This window comes from Rutidosis leptorrhynchoides, chromosome 8 (assembly GCF_046630445.1).
Source record: "Rutidosis leptorrhynchoides isolate AG116_Rl617_1_P2 chromosome 8, CSIRO_AGI_Rlap_v1, whole genome shotgun sequence".
Lineage (NCBI taxonomy): Eukaryota > Viridiplantae > Streptophyta > Magnoliopsida > Asterales > Asteraceae > Rutidosis > Rutidosis leptorrhynchoides.
The window spans coordinates 319,539,352-319,553,325 of record NC_092340.1 but is presented as its reverse complement, the minus strand read 5'-3'; positions in this window follow the sequence as shown (position 1 = coordinate 319,553,325).

Below are 13,974 nucleotides of genomic sequence, written 5' to 3'. Positions count from 1 at the left end.
ATAACTTTTGAGGAGTATTTCTTCAATGAAATTGATATTATGAATCAATACTTCGTTATTTGTTGATGCATAATGTTGGTTTTCGTGAAATCCTTGTGAACTTCGCAAGGTACGAATGATGTTATCTGGAAAGTTTCGAGTGCATTAATGATGGAAGTGTAAAATCAAACATATATTCGAATAATACACTTGATTTATTATGAATTGGAATTTATTGAATTGAGACAGAGATTGTAGTTAATGATGGTTAAGTTGCGGACGAACGTACATCATTGCATATTTGTAATATGAATTAACCGAGTAGTTAAGATTCACACATAATAGCTTAGTACGGAAAGATTTATTATGGTTTAAAAATTAATATATATAAGATATACATATAAATCTTTCGGTGGAAATGAGTTAATACTTCATAACTCGTTGATACAATATACTCGTTGTTGATTCGTAATGATGCCCACAGTGATTCTTGAACTGACGGAGTTTGTGATGTTTAGGTGCTGCTGATTCTGACGATGTTGACGGCACTGACTGTGCTGATGATGCTAATGGTACTGTTGATGATGTTGGTAAATCAAGTCTAGCTTGTAAATCACACACCATTCTTGTTAGGGTTTCTACTCTTCCTTCCATCATTTTAGTTCACTCAACTGATTTATGGTTAGGGCTAGAATAGATAATCTCTAAGACTTTAGAGACTACATAATCGTCTTAGAATGTTTCTCTAATGAAGTTATGAATCAACACTTCATCGTTCTTGTTTGTTGGTATTCCTTGGTATTTATGGTGCGTATGACTTTGATGCTCGTGGGACAGATTGTGAAGTTGAGGGTTACGACGCGGTTGTGGTTGGAGGTGGTAATGGTACTGTTGGCATTGATGATGGTGGTACTGGTTATGCTGCTGATGCTGCTGATGGTGTTTGTAATCTTTGTACCATATTCTCCAAAGCCACTACCCGAGCGTGAAGTTCGTTGACTTCTTCTATTACACCGGGGTGATTGTCGGTTCGGACGAGCGGATAAAAAAAATCTAGAATTTGATGTAGCATATAATCGTGACGAGATACTCTGGAAATGAGAGAGAAAATGGTGTTTCGGACAGGTTCGCCGGTAAGTGCTTCAGGTTCTTCGTGAAAAGGGCAATGTGGTGGATGGAAAGGATCGCCTTCTTCTTGTCTCCAATGATTAAGGAGGCTACGAACCCATCCCCAATTCATCCAGAATAGGTGATGACTGATTGGTTGATCCATTCCGGTCACACTGCTTTCGGAGTTTGAGTGAGATTCCATTTCGGAATCCGAGTGACTTGAACTAACGACGAATTCCATTTCGTACGATTGGATAAAGGATTTTTTTTCGATATGAAATGATCTTCCGGCTATCGGATGGTATTCTAATTACATAGAATATCTATATATGTAGAGCAAAAGATTTCATAAATAACGGAGGAATTTACGAAATATATCAGGCAAAGTCTAAAGTAACAGATACGATAAGATATGATTTAGCAGGTACGCTAAGATATGAATTTTGTCCATACACTACTCATGCAATTAATGTAGCAAGACGTGTCTAGACTAATAATGATAAGCAGGTAATTTTCTAAGGATGATAAGCAGATGATTTCCGACTAGAAATGATAAGCAAAACTTTTGACATGCAGAAACGGTCGAAGTCCAGACTCACTAATGCATCCTAACGACTAATCAGTTAGACACACTAATGCAAACCTGGTTCGCTAAGACCATCGCTCTGATACCAACTGAAAGAACCCGTTCATATACATTATAAACGATTCACAATAGTTGATTACATCGCGAGGTATTTGACCTCTATATGATACATTTTACAAACATTGCATTCGTTTTTAAAAGATAAACTTTCTTTACATAGAAAGTTAACAGGCATGCATACCATTTCATAATATCCACTATCCAATTATAATTGCCTTAATAAAAATCTTGATGAACTCAATGACTCGAATGCAACGTCTTTCGAAAATATATGCCATGAATGACTCCAAGTAATATCTTTAAAATGAGCAAATGCACAGCGGAAGATTTCTTTAATACCTGAGAATAAACATGCTTTAAAGTGTCAACCAAAAGGTTGGTGAGTTCATTAGTTTATCATAATCATTTATTTCCATCATTTTAATAGACCACAAGAATTTCATTTTCAGTTCTCATAAATATACGTCCCATGCATAGAGACAAAAATAATCATTCATATGGTGAACACCTGGTAACCGACATTAACTAGATACATATAAGAATATCCCCTATCAATCCGGGATCCTCCTTCGGACATGATATAAATTTCGAAGTACTAAAGCATCCGGTACTTTGGATGGGGTTTGTTAGGCCCAATAGATCTATCTTTAGAGTTCGCGTCAATTAGGGTGTCTGTTCCCTAATTCTTAGATTACCAGACTTAATAAAAAGGGGCATATTCGATTTAATAATTCAACCATAGAATGAAGTTTCCATTACTTGTGTCTATTTCGTAAAACAGTTATAAAAACAGCGCATGTATTCTCAGTCCCAAAAATATATATTGCAAAAAGCATTTAAAAAGGGAGCAAATGAAACTCACCATACTGTATTTCGTAGTAAAAATACATAGTCATTGAACAAGTGCAAGGTTGGCCTCGGATTCACGAACCTAAATTAATTATATATATTTATGTGTTGGTCAATATTTGTCTAACACATTAGGTCAAGTCATAGTGTACCACAATCCTAATGCTCGAGACTAATATGCAAAAGTCAACAAAAGTAAATTTGACTCAAAATAATTTCCAAAAATCTATACATGATTAATATAGTGTTTAAATATCGTCGTTTTATATTTTTAAATATTTTTAAAAGATTTATTAGAGTAAATAATATAATTTATTTATTAATAAATAAAATTTTATATTAAATTTATATAATAAAATATACTTTTATATATATTAAGTAATAAAATTTATAGGGTTCATTTAATATCATAAAGATAATATGATAGGTATTATTAAAGTAAGTTATTATACGTAGTAAAATATGTTTGTATCACATATTTATTTGATAAAATAATATCTATAATGTTAGTAAGTAAAAGTTGTATTATTTTGTAATAATAATTATTATTATAAAAATATCAATATTTATAATTACTAAGATGACATTATGATAAAACGATAATTCTAATTATGATAACCTTAATATTTACAATAATTTTTAATATTATCTTTAAAATAATAATTCTATTTAAAATAATAGTAATAATGACATTTTATAGTAACAATGACATTTCTATTAAAATGATAATTTTTGTTAAAATGATAGTTTTAATACTAACGATACTTTTAATAATAATAGTAATGATAAAAATAATAAGAACGATAATTTTATCTAAATCAATTTCTTATAATATTTTAATTTCATCATGATACTCTTACCCATTATTTCCTAATCGTTTCGTTTAATAGCTTTTAATCGTCTTTTATATCATGTTCATAATAATGATAATAATATTAATCAAAATAATTAGGTGTTACAAATATTTGTTTTAATTACACTAATATTAATAATGATAGTTACTATAATATTATTAACGATAATACTAATAATTATCTTAATGATAATATAGTAATAATAATAATAACAATAACAATAACCATTTTTAAATAATGATATATATATATTAATAATGATAATAATAATAATAATACCAATAATAATAATAATAATAATAATAATAATAATAATAATAATAATAATAATAATAATTGGATAATAATAATAATACTAATTATAACTTTAACGATAATAACGATAGTAATAAAAAAAATAATATTTTTTAATGATAAATCCCTTTTATTGATAAAGATAATAATAATGATAATAATAAGATAAAACTAGAACGACGATAAAAACGACGATAATAATAATCATTTTTAATAAAAATATCAAAAATTCAATTGATTATAACTTCTAATCCGTTCATCGAAACCATTCGATATCTAAAGGAAAAGTTCTTAATTTTTCGCTAGCTTTCCAAGGACATGCATATCTTATACCTTATCTCAACCGCATATGTAACTAATTCAGGATTTAACATAACCTATCTAATGGCAATATCAAAAGTACAAGCATGCATAATCCTATATACTCGAGTACTAGTCAGGGTGATAAGGCTAAAAAGGAACATATATTTCATAGCAATATCCCTTCTAAATAATAGGTTTTCATATGTAATTGTATTATATTTTCATTGTAATTGTTTAAATAAATAAGTGCGAAGACAAAAGGCGAAAACGAAGATTTGAAGACACAAACGTCCAAAAAGCTCAAATGTACAAGATACAATTCAAAAGGTTCAATTTATTGATGAGAAACGTCTAAAAATGACAAGAGTACAAGTTACAAAACGCAAAGTACAAGATATTAAATTATACGAAAGGACGTTCGAAAATCCGGAACCGGTACCCGAGCCAACTATCAACGCTCAACGCAACGGAGCTGAAAGTACAAGTCAACTATGCACAAGAATATAATATAATATTTAAATAATTCATAATAAGAATAATAATAAATAATAAAAAGTTGTTAATTGAGCATAGTTAAGGGGTCATAAGTGAAAATTTCAATTCAACATTTGCCTATAAAAGGCAATTCATTTGATCGATTTATGTACACCTTTCTTCATATTTCTTTCTCTCTTCTGTAATATGTAATATATATTTATATTATAATTTTAATATAAGTTAATTTTAATAATAAAGTTATGGTTTAGTTGGGTTATTGTAAGAAATATTTTACGGGTTTTAAAGTCGAAACTCTGTCCGTGTAACGCTACACGATTAATAATCACTGTAAGTTATGTTCTTCCTTTTTAAATTAATGTCTCGTAACTAAGTTATTATTATGCTTATTTAAGCCGAAGTAATCGTGATGTTTGACTAAATATTAAAACGGGGTTATTGGATTTTGTACCATAATTAAGGTTTGGGCAAAAGACCGACACTTGTGGAAATTGGACTATTGACTATTAATAGATGGGGGGTATTGTCTAATTGAGTGACAACTCATTGGATTCTGTCGAACCTATCTTCAAATTAATTATCCTAATAATTAATAATGATTATGGTTGTCCTATTTAGTGACGTTCATATGAAATCTATTATAATCATTTAATTAATTATTCGGGTTGGGTAATTGATTATTCAAACTGATCAAGTGGGTAAATTAATATTCATATCTAATCAAAACAGGGGTGGATTACATACAGTGATAACTGGTGTAATTGTTGACAGAAGTGATAACTGCGTCACAGTTTAAATCCTTAATTAGTTGGAATATTTGACTTCGGGTATAAGGGTAATTTGACGAGGACACTCGCACTTTATATTTATGACCGATGGACTATTATGGACAAAAACCAGATAGGTATCAAATAAACCATGACAAAGGACAATTAACCCGAGTAACAATTAATTAAAATCAAAACGTTAAACATCATGATTACGGAAGTTTAAATAAGCATAATCCTTTTATTTTATATTCTATCGCAATTTTATTTATTGTTATTTTATTTATCGTCATTTATATATTTTACGCACTTTAATTATTGTCATTTATCTTTACGCTTAAAAATATAAAATCGACAAACCGGTCATTAAACGGTAAAAACCCCCCTTTTATAATAATATTACTACTTATATATATATATATATATATATATATATATATATATATATATATACATATAGTTTTATATATATATATATATATATATATATATATATATATATATATATATATATATATATATATATATATATATATATATATATATATATATATATATATATATATTTATATATTTATATAAATATAGTTTTATAAAAATATAGTACGTAATCACTAGCTCCCTGTGGAACGAACCGGACTTACTAAAAACTACACTACTCTACGATTAGGTACACTGCCTATAATGTTGTAGCAAGGTTTAGGTATATCCCATCCGTAAATTAATAAAACTTGTGTCATATTTTGTAGTATTTTGTATTAAAAATAATACTATTTCGTACCCTCACGCTACATCATCAAGTTTTTGGCGCCGCTGCCGGGGAGCGCTAAAACGCTATATTTGTAATTTATATCTGTAAAAATATAGTTATAAAAAAGTAATTTCGGGGACACTTTTTGTGTTTTCACGGGGTATTTAAGTTTTTTTTTTAGTTTTTGATTGATTAAAGATATATTAATTTAAATATAATAATTTAATAAATATAATAATATAATAATATTGAAATAAAATATAATAATATAATAATATTTTAGAATCAAATTTGATACGTAAAAGTTTTAAAAGTTTTAAAAAGTCGTATTTATTAAATATTTCAGGGGTATATTATGTAACTTGCAATTAATAATTTCTATCATGTCGCTTTCATGTGAATAGTAAATTAATTAATTTCTTTTCATTACTATTTTGAATCGTAAAAGTTTTAAAAAGTCGTATTTATTAAATATTTCAGGTGTATATTATGTAACTTGCAATTAATAATTTCTATCATGTCGCTTTCATGTGAATAGTAAATTAATTAATTTCTTTTCATTTACTATTCATGAATAGTAAATGAGTTAAAAAAAAAGTTTTGAAAAAAAAATAATAATAATAAAAAAATTATTAATTCCTTTAAAAAAAATTGGGTAAAAAAATCGTATTTTTTTAAAGAAAAAAAAATTCGTTTTAAAAAAAAATTGTGTAAAAAAATCGTTTTTTTTAAAGAAAAAAAAATCATTTTTTTTAAAAAAAAAAATTCGTTTAAAAAAAAATTGTAAAAAAAATCATTTTTTTTAAAGAAAAATTTTTTAAAAAAAAAGTTTTAAAAAAAATATATATAAAAAAAAAATTTAAAAAAAAAATTTTAAAATCCTTAAAAAACGAAATATAAAAAAAAAATTAAAAAAACAGTTTTTTTTTATTACCTTTAGATTTTTGGACTGTAGTTACAATTTTTAGTATTAAGTTTAGTTTTGCCATAGTTATTTTTATTTCTAGAATTTTTAGGTTTGCCGTAAAATCCCTTAAGTGCTTATTCCTTAGACTAAGATTTATGTGCTTTAAAATTTTGCGACGCCGTTTTTCGAGCTACTTTCTAATTTTTATTTTTCGACGCCTATTTTTCGACCTTTTATTTTTCGACCTTTTTCGACGCGTTTTTTTTTTCTTTCTTATTTCTCGCTATTCTAGTTTTAGGATAAGATTTTTATTCTACTTCTTATCTAAATTTCTCAAAATTACGAAAATTTATTTTAAGTGATTAAATTGATAGACATCAAAATTTTCTGGTTCGTAGTAATAGTTGGATTTGTACGTGGACCGGGTTATTGGAGCCAAACAGTACTCAATTATATTGAGACCAAACGAATCCTGCCCCTCTGCTGCATCTTTTGGCTATTCGAAACGTGGGCAAAATCAGAAAAGTCTATTAATTGGATAACTTATATAATTTTTCTTTCCTTTTAAAAACTAATAGGATATTCAGTGAATGCACCGAGTAAAACGTTCACCACCTTTCATACGTTCACCACCTATAACTCGATCAAGACATCTAGCCAATATTGTCGCCGTTGATTTTTCTTTAGAATCATCATCTAGTCGACCAAGAACTCCAACTCAAATTTCCGATAATTCATCTTTTGAACCCGACCTCACAATTGAGAATCCGGAGAATATTCAGGGACAATTCCAAGATCCAGAACCACTAATCATTCCTCCTGAACCACAAACCATTAAATCAGAATCTTCTAGTGATTCGTATTCAACAAATTCAATTATGGAAAATCTGGAACCTCTAAGTATGGAAGACCGAATGAGAGCCACACGCACGGGCCAAGGTCACGCCATTATTAAGCCAGACATTAATGCGCCAGATTATGAAATCAAAGGACAAATCCTATACATGGTAACTAATCAGTGCCAATATAGTGGTGCGCCGAAGGAAGATCCAAACGAACATCTTCATACGTTTAATAGGATCTGTACACTATTCAAAATCCGAGAAGTTGAGGATGAACAGATCTATCTCATGTTGTTTCCCTGGACTTTAAAGGGAGAAGCCAAAGATTGGTTAGAATCGTTACCTGAAGGGGCGATTGACACATGGGATGTTTTAGTTGAGAAATTTCTTAAAAGATTCTTTCCGGCATCTAAAGCCGTGAGACTTCAAGGAGAAATTGTTACGTTCACACAAAAGTCAAATGAAACTCTATATGAGGCGTGGACAAGATTTGGAAAGTTGTTAAGAGGATGTCCTCAACACGGTTTAGACACTTATCAAATAGTACAAATATTCTACCAAGGTGTCAACGTTGCTACACGAAAAGACATCGACATAACAGCTGGTGGTTCCATTATGAAGAAAACCGAAACTGAAGCTTACAAAATTATTGATAACACAGCCTCCCACTCTCATGAGTGGCACCAAGAGAAAGATATATATCGTTCATCTAAAGCGGCTAGAGCCGATTCTAGCCATAACTTTGATTCCGTTTCCGCAAAAATAGATGCTTTCGAGAGACGAATGGAAAAGATGAATAAAGATATTCACGCAATACGAATTAGTTGTGAGCAATGCGGTGGACCACACTTAATGAAAGACTGTCACATTGAACAAACGATGGAACAACGTGAGAATGTTGTCTACATGAACCAAAGGCTGGAAAATAGTTATCAGAATAATTATCAACCGCCAAGGCCAAACTTCAATCGAAATCAAAACATTCTTTACAATCCAAAAGGACCCGACAATAACTCGTATAACCAACAAGGTCCGAATAACCAACCAACTCAAAACAACACTTTCAATCAACAAAGACCTGGCTTGTATAAACCACCACAACAAACCGAAGAGAAAAAGTCAAATCTGGAAGAAGTGGTATTTAAGCTAGTTGAATCTCAAACACAATTTATTGAAACTCAAACTCAAACGAATGAGAGGTTTGATCAGTCATTTAGAACTCAACAAGCTTCTATTTTGAATCTAGAAAAACAAGTAGGTACTCTTGTTAGATTGATGAGTGAAAGGAAACAAGGAAAGCTATCGAGTAATACTGAAGTAAATCCTCGAAATGAAAATGTTAATATGGTTTCAACAAATTCTGAAAAACCAGCATCAGAAGATGGGGAGGTTTTAGATGTAAGTAACAATGAAGAAGTTACACCACCACCACCACCCGAGTATGTAAAGCCAGTGGTGGCACCATACAGACCACCCATCCCGTTTCCAAGAAAAGGAGTTGAGTATGAGCAAGTAATAGGTAATAAAGTTTGTGATACCTCTGGAAAGAAGAAGAAGAAGAATAAAAAAGTGCAAGAAACAAAAACAGTAGAAGTAAACCCGGTGAAGACAGTTCCACCAAATCCTCCACCTAGGGTAGGTGATCTGGGTGAATTTATTGTTCCTTGTCTACTTAGTGACTGTGTCATGTATGATGCACTAGCAGATTTAGGTTCAAGTGTGAGTGTTATGCCTCTTTCATTATATAAGAGATTAAGTGTAGGTGAGTTAACTCCAACGGATATGAGTGTTCGACTCCTTGATCAAACCATTAAGCACCCAGTTGGAATTGCTGACAATCTACCCGTTCAAGTAGGTAATTTAACCTTTCTAGTCGAATTCATTGTCATTGACATAGAAGAGGACTCAAACGTTCCTCTAATTTTAGGTCGACCATTATTAGCATCCACCGGGGCGTTATTTGATATAAGAAAGGGTAGAATGACACTTAGTAATGATGAGAAATCGATCACCTTTATGATTCGAAAGTCTAAATATCCACAAACCAAAACCGTTGAACCGACAAAAACGATTGGTAAGAACCATGTTGTTTTACCAACTCCAACGGTAATGCTTAACAATAATAGAACGCCTAAGTGTGGGGAAAATGAAGTAACACCTAATGATGACTTGATAATAAAGAACCCCATAGTTGATACGAAATTAAATGACCCCGTTATTAACAGTTCAATGAAGAAACTTTTTAAACGGGTTATTGATGCTAAAAGTAAGGGGAACTTTAAGTTATATAACCGGTTAGTATCCAATCTGTCGCCTAAAGAAAAGGTGAAGCTAGTTGAATTTGTGGATATTACGGAAAAAGCTGGTCACTGGCTTAAAGCAAAAGTCACAGATATGCAAGTTGATTATGGTCCAAGAGAAATTGACGATGAAGTTAATCACAATTTTGACACCACATCTACCTAAGTGTGAGGAGATTCAAATATTCTAAAAAGAAAATGCTGTTTGGAGTTAGTTGTTCTGTTCTCGTGTAGTTCCGAGAATGGAATCCGATTGGTCTTTTCCACTAGCAGACACTAAAGAACTAGTTTTCTCCCCCCATTCTGAATTTTTTTTGTTTTTTAGGTTTTATATGAAATTAATATGTTTTCTTTTTAAGTTTTGTGTGAATTTAAAAACAAAAATTTACTTTATTTCATTAAGTTGAAAAAAAATGATTTCTAAAATTCGTCGTGAGTTGAAGACTAGGTCGTTGAGCCGAAATTACTTTACCCGAGGGCGGGGCGAAAAATTTTGTCATCATTATTTTTAATTTTATTGATTTAAAGTATGCAAAAAAAAAATATTTGATTTTATAAATTTTTGAACGTGGGGTAATATACCCAACTTTAAAAATATGTATATATGTTTGTATTTTATCATGTAAACAACAAGGTAAAACAACGCACTTTCAAAGACTAACATTAAGTTCAGCAAAAGCTACTGATTTTGACGACAATATGCAAAACAACAAATGTGATATAATAAATGAAGGAATGAACGATGAGGCGCGCCATCTATCATTCGACGAGCTTTGTAATTACAAACTGGGTATTTTTAATCACTTTCCTACACTAATCACCCTCATAAATTTATAATTATAGTCTGATTTCATGCAAATGAGGGCATTGCATGATCTCAAGTGTGGGGAAGGGTTATAAATTCTCTCGGGTTTATACTTGGCTTATTTTCTAAATATTATGAAAATTTTAAAATTTTTTAACTAAATGAATTCAAAATCATGTTTATACATATTTATGAACGATAAAACTAGGTGTTAATGCCGAAATTATTGTTACCTTGGAAAGGACATAAATTGAGAAACAACTAAAACGCTTGAATTTATTTATTAAGATATAAAAAGACGCATGAAAAAAGCCAAGTGTGGGGAGAATGTACCAAGTTATTCAATTAAAAACTATCTATCACATGTTTTTGTAAAGTTATTGCAGGTGCTTTTACATTGGACTAAATTAACTGGTTTACCCGATTTACTGTAAGAAAGATGGATCTACGCGATGAATCAATTCCATCATTAAAAGGAAGTAAAGTCTTCCGAAAAAGAAACGCGCTTCTTGATTTAGGTCATGAAGTTGTCGTCCAGACCAGCTGTAGGTTGACGAAAAATCTAGAAAAGTCATCTCTAAAATCAGCAGGAAATCCACGGACCTCAGCATCAAACAGGGTCGCCATGTGGTCAGATTTATCCTAACCATGAGAAGGATTTATCTCGCACAATGGGGGGGCACCGTGCAAATTAGCTTGATAAGACTAATGAATCAAATCCCCATAAAGGATAATCTCCTTAAAGATCAAAAATCAGCTTTTAAGACTGATATTACTCAATCCTAGAGATTGACCTTAAAGATTGAGAATTACAAACTCATGGAATTCAATGATATCTAAACTCGAGCTTGAACGAGAAAATATTTTGATCAAAAATAAAACCGAATTGTTTTCTGAAAACCTATTTTCAATGCGTTCATTACCATTGAACGTAAAATCCTGAGAATTCATCAGAATTTATTAGGTCACCTGAACCAAATCGGGTGTCAACCGTAAGAAACGGTGGTTGCATAGCATGGTCGGAGACAGGACCTTGTGCCAGACCGAAAAATCATAGGATGATCTTTACTTTTGCTCCTACAAAGGATAGTACTAGCATCCGACACGTTTTAAGACCATAATCATATGCATGTCATTAGACATTGCCTTAACAGTTTCTTGTTCATCGCTTTCCTTTACAACCGGACGGTAGTTTACCGAAAGGTAATATACGGAACAAGTAAACTGGACGTGTTGCTTTCCCAATACAAGGTTAGCAAGTGGGTAACACAAAACCACAAGTGTTGAGCTAAAATTTTCAAATTTGAAACCCACACAACCCACAAAAATATTTTGCAAACACCGGTGAAGGGTTATTCCGGAAAACTTATCTAGGGTAAAAGCTAGATTAAATTTTCAAAAAGATCAAATGTTTTCATAAAGATCCAATTTCCTTAAGGATCTACATTTTCATAGTCATGTGGGACTGTAAACCACCTTTCAAATGTGCACTTTACTTTGGAAACCGAAAGTAAATCGGCTATTTGATTGCAAGTGTCGTTGACCTAAACCCGAGGCAACTGTGGATGACACACCCACCTTTAACCATGGGTCTATCGTTACTATCATTGTTTATACCACCATATCAAAATCACTAATGTACAAAGTGTGATGAATAAAAAAGTGATTCATGTATGTTTTTATTTCAAGTTCTGTATTGCTTGAGGACAAGCAACGCTCAAGTGTGGGGATATTTGATAAGGCTAAAAAGGAACATATATTTCATAGCAATATCCCTTCTAAATAATAGGTTTTCATATGTAATTGTATTATATTTTCATTGTAATTGTTTAAATAAATAAGTGCGAAGACAAAAGGCGAAAACGAAGATTTGAAGACACAAACGTCCAAAAAGCTCAAATGTACAAGATACAATTCAAAAGGTTCAATTTATTGATGAGAAACGTATAAAAATGACAAGAGTACAAGTTACAAAACGCAAAGTACAAGATATTAAATTATACGAAAGGACGTTCGAAAATCCGGAACCGGTACCCGAGCCAACTATCAACGCTCGACGCAACGGAGCTGAAAGTACAAGTCAACTATGCACAAGAATATAATATAATATTTAAATAATTCATAATAAGAATAATAATAAATAATAAAAAGTTGTTAATTGAGCATAGTTAAGGGGTCATAAGTGAAAATTTCAATTCAACATTTGCCTATAAAAGGCAATTCATTTGATCGATTTATGTACACCTTTCTTCATATTTCTTTCTCTCTTCTGTAATATGTAATATATATTTATATTATAATTTTAATATAAGTTAATTTTAATAATAAAGTTATGGTTTAGTTGGGTTATTGTAAGAAATATTTTACGGGTTTTAAAGTCGAAACTCTGTCCGTGTAACGCTACACGATTAATAATCACTGTAAGTTATGTTCTTCCTTTTTAAATTAATGTCTCGTAACTAAGTTATTATTATGCTTATTTAAGCCGAAGTAATCGTGATGTTTGACTAAATATTAAAACGGGGTTATTGGATTTTGTACCATAATTAAGGTTTGGGCAAAAGACCGACACTTGTGGAAATTGGACTATTGACTATTAATAGATGGGGGGTATTGTCTAATTGAGTGACAACTCATTGGATTCTGTCGAACCTATCTTCAAATTAATTATCCTAATAATTAATAATGATTATGGTTGTCCTATTTAGTGACGTTCATATGGAATCTATTATAATCATTTAATTAATTATTCGGGTTGGGTAATTGATTATTCAAACTGATCAAGTGGGTAAATTAATATTCATATCTAATCAAAACAGGGGTGGATTACATACAGTGATAACTGGTGTAATTGTTGACAGAAGTGATAACTGCGTCACAGTTTAAATCCTTAATTAGTTGGAATATTTGACTTCGGGTATAAGGGTAATTTGACGAGGACACTCGCACTTTATATTTATGACCGATGGACTATTATGGACAAAAACCAGATAGGTATCAAATAAACCATGACAAAGGACAATTAACCCGAGTAACAATTAATTAAAATCAAAACGTTAAACATCATGATTA